Source organism: Lynx rufus, unplaced genomic scaffold (assembly GCF_022079265.1).
Source record: "Lynx rufus isolate CCGP_SWC_20201006 ecotype Redwood Valley unplaced genomic scaffold, mLynRuf1.p SCAF_8, whole genome shotgun sequence".
NCBI lineage: Eukaryota > Metazoa > Chordata > Mammalia > Carnivora > Felidae > Lynx > Lynx rufus.
The window spans coordinates 27,356,221-27,364,233 of record NW_025814896.1 but is presented as its reverse complement, the minus strand read 5'-3'; the positions used below and the strand labels follow the sequence as shown (position 1 = coordinate 27,364,233).

The window sequence follows — 8,013 nt, the reverse complement described above, 5'->3', positions numbered from 1 at the left end:
ATGGAAAGAAAACACTTCAGATAGAAAGGATTTGCTTGTTTCCCTAGGCTCATTCCGCCATCGTGTGGCCAGATGTATACACAGTCCCTTAAAAATGAGTTTATCCTGTTTATAACCTAGCAATCTTTAGTCTCCATATTTAAGGCCTCTAGGAGAACCAAATGAACTGTATTTCTTAGTATTACTGCTGCTAATATGAATCAACTTTACTTGAACATAGTGGCCTTTACCATTCTGGAAAATATTTACAGAGGGGCCAAAAGGACCAGGATCGAACTCAAAGAGCCATTAAGTACTATTTTAGAAAGAATCAGAACCAGGACTGGAATTACAAACTCTTATCCTGTAGAAATACTCATCAACAACTTAATTTGGGGCAATTTTGGAAACATATCATTCAAAGGTAAACAGGATGGAATCATAGTCGACCACAGGAGTAGCAGTAGGAACAAAACTAGAATGAAATTGAGGCAGAATTTGGAATTGGACAGCTTGAAATGAAGTTCTGTGGCCACAAAATATGGCTAAAGAACCGCCCCAAGCCCTCAGCTGTAAACCCAAACAACTAGCTATTCAACAATCACAGGATACACTTGTTGGTGCTGAACTACGGGATTGTACCTGCTTATGGAAACAACTGGTATTGGGCATGGAGCCGTCTATGGAAAGATTACAGGATAATGTAAAAAGGTTGGTCATACCATAGATACGAGAGCGGAAAGTTGGGATTTGCAGACTGAAACTACTGAAAGCTGAACCAATGTAACTAATTAGACTAAAGGAGGGAAGTTTTCTCCTACACTGATGTGGAAGAAGTGTGTTCGATGGATGCCTGTCGTTCAAGGACGTGGGGACACAGAAGACAGGCGCTATAATCCAAATGTTACTGTTGATACTGAAAATGTTAGAAATGGCAGATTGGGCATATTTGTCCCCAGGATTTAGAACAAACAGCCCATTTTCTTCCACTAATATTTTTATAGGTACCCTCCATTGAGCACCTCATAATCAAATTTTAATGATCAGTAGTATAAAATATTGTGTCATTTTGGAAGGATCACTTGGGAAGATGAGACTATTTCTGTGGGCAGTGATTTAACTTGTAGGAATAATTGATGGATATTGACTGGAAATATATTGGCCCATGCAAGAAAAATGTCTACAGAAAGCTTTAGACAACTGAGCCCCACATGTTGATGGTACATTAGGTATCAGTTGGGTTAAGCTAAAAGGAGAGCTGAAGAATAACTCTCACACTGTAGAGCATTTAGAAAACCAAGCTACTAAAACTAATCAACAGTTTGATAAAGCAGAATTCTTTGTTTTTTTAATTTTTAATGTTTATTTATTTTTGCGAGAGAGAGCAGGGGAGGGGAATTGAGACAGGGAGACACAGAATCCAAAGCAGACTCCAGGCTCTGAGCTGTCAGGCATCCCCGATAAAGGAGAATTCTTATGCATAGATAATCAAGAATCTGCTTTAAGGGGGCGCCTGGGCGGCTCAGTCGGTTAAGCGGCCCACTCTTGATTTCATATCAGGTCATGATCTCAGAGTTCGTGAGTTTGAACCCTGCATCGGGCACTGTGCTCACAGCGCAGAGCCTGCTTCAGATCCTGTCTCCCTCACTCTGCCCCTCCCCTGCTTGCTCTCATTCTCTCTCTCAAAAATAAATAAATGCTAAAAAATAAATAAAAATAAAAATTATTTTTAAAAAAATTTTAAAAAGACAGGGCGCCTCGGTGGCTCAGTCGGTTAAGCAGCTGACTTCAGCTCAGGGCATAATCTCGCGGTTCGTGACTTGAAGCCCCACATCGGGCTCACTGCCGTCAGCAGAGTCTGCCTCGGATCCTCTGTCTCCCTCTCTCTCTGCCCCTCCCCCCCCAAAATAAATAGATATTTAAAAATTTTTTTTAAATTAAAAAAAGAATCTACCTAAACTATACATTGTTAAAATGATATTTTCAAAGGCTATTTACCTAAAACCAATATTCTTTTAATTTTTAAAAATCATCCTATCATAATATTAATTATGGCTTTAGTATGTATACTTCTTTGGGCTTGTTGGATATATAGAATATTAATTAACAGTTCAAAGAGAAATCAACACTACAGTGCAGATTGTATGGAGAATCTGCTACTACAAAACAGTATCAAAAGAAGAAATGGGGGGCGCCTGGGTGGCTCAGTCGGTTAAGCGTCCGACTTTGGCTCAGGTCACGATCTCGCGGTCAGTGAGTTCGAGCCCCGCGTCGGGCTCTGGGCTGATGGCTCAGAGCCTGGAGCCTGTTTCCGATTCTGTGTCTCCCTCTCTTTCTGCCCCTCCCCCGTTCATGCTCTGTCTCTCTCTGTCTCAAAAATAAATAAACGTTAAAAATAATTAAAAAAAAAAAAAGAAGAAGAAATGATTGTAGGGAAACTGAGTTTAATAGACCCTTACTGGGGTATGTTGAAACATGGGACTAATCTTATGTGCCACATACGCTGTCAGGAGCAAACCCAAGAGGTAATATAAAGAATCATAAAGAATAGAACATCAAAGCAAGACTGGTTAGGAATTATAAAAAACAGGATGTGATGGTAAACTCAGTGTAAATACCAATGCAAATTGGATATCTGCTGTTTACTAAAAGTAAACCATGGTTTAGCTTAAGTATTTTTATTATTCTATTTACCCTTCTATTAGATTGTCCACAAGAAATCATTATTTTCTTAGCTGTGCCACTAAAATTTAAAATATACATGCTTGAGTTATCAAAATATAGTATAAATTAGGAAGTTTACCATTTCTTAGAGAATGTAAGAGCTTTACAACAATTTAACCCATATGTCCCCTCCCAAATTATACCTTGTTTTGGTCATGTTTTTACGGTTTAAAACCATGTGGTATAAGTGGGGCCTGGGGGCTCAGTTGGCTAAGTGTCTGACTTCGGCTCAGGTCATGATCTCACAGTTCATGGGTTTGAGCCCCGCGTTGGGCTCTGTGCTGACAGCTTAGAGCCTGGAGCCTGCTTCGGATTCTGTGTCTCCCTCCCTCTCTGCCCCTCTCCTGCTCACACTCTGTCTCTGTCTCTCTGAAAAACAAATAAACATTGAAAAAATGTTTGTTTTTTTTTTTAAACTTGGTGTTTTTTTTTCTTTTTTTTTTTTATATATGAAATTTATTGACAAATTGGTTTCCATACAACACCCAGTGCTCATCCCAAAAGGTGCCCTCCTCAATACCCATCACCCACCCTCCCCTCCCTCCCACCCCCCATCAACCCTCAGTTTGTTCTCAAAAACTTGGTTTTAATATTACTGTTTTATATACCTACCGTTCATTCAGATTTGCTCACAACTTTTTCAATGAACTATCTTACCAAAGTGTATATACTACATTCAGTGAAATACACAAATAAAAAGTGTACAACACAGGAATTACCCCAAGGTGAATACACTGTGTAAACCCCACTTAGGTCAAGAAATATGATATTATTTCCAACTCAGAAGCCCTAATTTTGTTCCTACCCTGTCACTGTCCACACAGCTCTCACCAAAGTTAATCACACTCCTGAATTTAATTCTGTCATAGATTCACTAATTGGATTTGCCTGTTTTTGAACTTTATATAAATGGAATCCTACATAACTAGGCTTTTGTGTCTGGTTCATCATTATGTTTGTGAGAGTCACATGGTGATAGGCCTTGGATATTTTCCAGTTTGGAGTCATTTATGAATAATACTACTATGAACACTATGATTTAAAAAAATTTTTTTTTAATGTTTATTTATTTTTGAGACAGAGCATGAGCAAGGGGAGGGTCAGAGGGAGAGGGAGACACAGAATCTGAAACAGGCTCCAGGCTCTGAGCTGTCAGCACAGAGCCCGACGCGGGCCTCGAACTCACGGACGGCAAGATCATGACCCGAGCTGAAGTCGGATGCCCAACCGACTGAGCCGCCCAGGCGCCCCTGAATACTACTGTTCTTGCTCACATCTTTTTATGCACATATATAGGCATTTCTGTTGGAGAAATTGATAGGTCATAGATAAACATGTGATGACCTTTTCTACCTACGGTCAAATAGTTCCCAAAGTGGTTGTACCATTTTAAAACATCCCACCAATATTTGATATTGTCAGTCTTTATTAATTTTAGCCATTCTGGTGTTCATGTGTAATGGTAGCTCATTGTGGTTTTAATTTGCACTTTTTCAATAACCAGTATGATTGAGAGCCTTTTCTTATGATCATTGGTCATTTGGCTATTCTACTTTGTGAAATGTCTGTTCAAGACTTTGACCTTCTTTTCTCTTGCAGTATGGTCTGAATTTTTCTTAATGATTTGTAAGAAATGTTTATGGAGCTTGGATACAATATCTTTGTTGGTTATATGTTTTAAAAATAGCTTCCATGACTTTTCTTTTCTCTATCTTACTGACATCTTTTTGTTCAACAAATGTTCCTAATTTTAATGAGGTCAAATCTGTCTCTTTTCCTTTATGGTTAGTATATTCTATGTCCTGTTTAAAAATCTTTATGTTTAAAAAAAATCTTTACTTATGCTAAGATCATAAACATATTCTCTTATGTTCCTTCTAGAAAGTTAGTAAGAAGGTTTTACATTCTTATTGAGATCTATAATCCATATGGAATTGATTTAGGTGGATGGTGTGAGATTTTTTTCAATATGGATATCCAATTGATAACGCGCCATTTATTGAAAACATTATCCTTTCTCCCTTACTCTGCTGTGACATTTTTCTCAGAACTCCACTAGTCATGGATGACTAGGTCTATTTCTGGACTCTATTTTGTTTACTTAGTTCATTTATCTTTGCCGCAATGTCACACTTTCCTAATTACTGTAGCTTTATGATAAATCTTAAAATATCAGAATTTAAATCCTACGACTTGTTCTTCAAGATTATCTTGATTATTCTTTGCCCATTTGTGTCTGCAAATCTTTGAATCAGCTTGTCAATGCACATAAAGTGAAAACACATGGGATTTTGATTGTGGTCACACTGAATCTACAGATCAATTTGGAGAATATTGACATCATATAGGAGGTGAGGTTTTACTCTTCTTGAATTGATCTCAATTTATTTGTTTCCCACATAGAAATCTTGACTTTCTTTGGCTTTGTTCCTAGTTACTTGGTGTTTTTCTATTCCATTGTAAATGTGTCTTTTCTTTTACCTTTATTCTCTTTTTTTGGCAGAATTTTATGTGTGGGCGCATTGATTTAAATAACTTTTCTCGGGGCGCCTGGGTGGCGCAGTCAGTTAAGCGTCCGACTTCAGCCAGGTCACGATCTCGCGCTCCGTGAGTTCGAGCCCCGCGTCGGGCTCTGGGCTGATGGCTCAGAGCCTGGAGCCTGTTTCCGATTCTGTGTCTCCCTCTCTCTCTGCCCCTCCCCCGTTCATGCTCTGTCTCTCTCTGTCCCAAAAATAAATAAACGTTGAAAAAAAAAATTTAAATAACTTTTCTCAGAAAGGGAGAAAATACCTTGAGTAGTCCTAATGACTTTTTCCCCAGCTTTATTGAGATACAATTGATGTACAACATTGTGTAAGTCTGAGGTGTAGAAGACGATGATTTGATACTCTTATATATTGCGGAATGATTACCACTGTAGCATTAGCTAATGCCTCCATCCTGTCACATAGTTACCCTTTTTCTGTGGGGTAACATTTAAGATCTACTCCCCTAGTAACTTTCACGTCACGTATACGATACTGTATTGTTAACTTTAGTCACCATGTTGTACATTAGATGTCCGGAACTTATTCATCTCATGACTGGGAGTTTATACCTTTGGACCACCGTCTCTCCATTTCCCCTCACCTGCCCTCAGAACCCTGGTAACTACCATTCTACCCTTGGTTTCTACTGTATACTCTTCCTTCACTCGCCAATTGTGGTTGATCTTGTAGCAAGAAAAGTTATTAAGCTTTCCTGTTAATTCTACTAATTTACTTCTAGATACTTCTTCATTTTCTGCAAAGGCATGGAGATAAGAATGAGCGCCTACCTCCCAGGACTGTTGTGAGGATAATAAGGATAATGATGACGATTGCTAGCAATAAATGAACACCTACTGTTTTTCAAGAGTTCTCCTCCTTCCAAAAGAACCACTTTCAAAAGTGGAATGAAACACAGGCTGTAGTGTCATATTGTCCTCAGCTTCTTGGATGTAAATGTAGTCAGAAAACCTAGAAGCTGAGGAGGATGAATTGCTGGCCCTGGTGAGTATTTATGACGGAGATGCATTTGCAAAAAACAAACAAACAAACAAACAAACAAAAAAAAAACCAAGAATCCCTCCAAGGTGGAGACACCAGGATCTATTTAGACTTTTCACAAAATCTGAAGGCATTTTTGAGCGCTATTTGCTTCTGCAAACACTTAGACAACCTGCTGTAAGAACACCATGACAGCGTGGTCCTGTTTGCCTGGACGGAATTTCTTTCTTTCTTCTTTTCTTTTTTTTTAATGTTTGTTTATTTTTGAGGGAGAGACAGAGACAGAGACAGAGGGCGAGCGGGGGGAGGGCAGAGAGAGGGAGACACAGAATCCGAGGAAGGCTCTAGGCTCCGAACTGTCCACACAGAGGACGCGGGGCTCAAACTCAGGAATCATGAGATCATGACCCGAGCGGAAATCCGAGGCTTCACCCACTGAGCCCCCCAGGCACCCTGCCCAGATGCAACTTCTTAAGGAAGAGACCCTAGCTGAATATTGTCTCTCCTTTTTACCTCAATCAAGATGGGTTCTCAGAAAAAAGTGCAGAGGATAGCTCAAGCCTCTTTGGAGGACCTGCCAGACCTGATATAAACAAGAGGAAGTTGTGGGTGAGAGCCCCACACAGGATGTGGAATTATGGTTGAGTCTGAGCCAGGAAATCTTGGACTTGGATCAAGCTCAGCAGATAAAATGCTTTAATGGTAACTTGTTCCTGTGCAATATCTGTTTGTGTGAGAAGGTGGGTGGTGAATGAGTGAATGCATGTACTTTTGGAAGTGCAGGCATGCGTACTTCAAAGGCTGTCCGAAAGACTACTTTGAAATCCAGATCAGAGATGGCTAAGTTCAATGCCTCAACTGCCCAGGACCCAGGTGCCCTTTGGTGGCCACTCTGGGTCCGGTCAAAGAACTAGTAGAAGCAGAGTTATTTTCCCGTTATGATCGCCCTCCCCTCCAGCCACCGCGGACTCGATGGCAGATGTGATGTCATGTTGCCAGCTACCTGAAATGTGGGAGCTTGGCTGCACAATGGACATCTTCCCTGGCTGCAACTTTGCTTTCTGTACCTTGTTCAGGCTGACGCTACCATATGGGATCTCTCAACATAAGGTGACTGCAGAAAAATTAAGTTTTATGAAATGAGTACTTGCAAGCAGGCGAGGCCAGTAAAAGACTTTTGGAACAGAGGTGTGGTAAGAAGGCACTGGAAGAGATGGAAAGTAAGAAGTGACGAGAAAAGAATTAAGAAACCTGCCCGTGTTGTGAGACTCCCATGGAGAAATTAGATGGATATAACAAGATGGCTTGGATGCAATGTTTCTGTTGGGTTGAGTTCTTTCTCTAGAGCAGGCCCTTATGAACACTTCACTGATCCTGATTCCCCATGTCTTAACTGGTTGTAACAGTTAACACAGGCTGTGGATGTTAATGGAGATATTTGGGAAGATGAGATTGAAGACTAGTTACCTCCTACTGCACAAGATGTGAAAGTGGAATAGTTTAGCTTAGTTTTATTAAATACGCAAAGTAACTTCGTAGAAGTTTTAGGGGGCCATTCATTCACTCTTCCTATGTAAAAGATATGGAAGGGGGCGCCTGGGTGGCTCAGTTGGTTAAGCGTCCGACTTCGGCTCAGGTCACGATCTCGTGGTCTGCGAGTTCGAGCCCCGCATCGGGCTCTGGGCTGGTGGCTCAGAGCCTGGAGCTTGCTTCCGACTCTGTGTCTCCCTCTCTCTCTATCCCTCCCCCGTTCATGCTGTGTCTCTCTCTGTCTCAAAAATAA

General features: G+C 40.5%; 1 pseudogene; it reads left to right on the top strand.

Annotated features, from left to right (window-relative positions):
* Positions 1-6,185: 6,185 nt before the first annotated feature.
* LOC124503863 (E3 ubiquitin-protein ligase RNF14-like) lies at positions 6,186-7,693 on the top strand (annotated as a pseudogene).
* Positions 7,694-8,013: the final 320 nt, after the last annotated feature.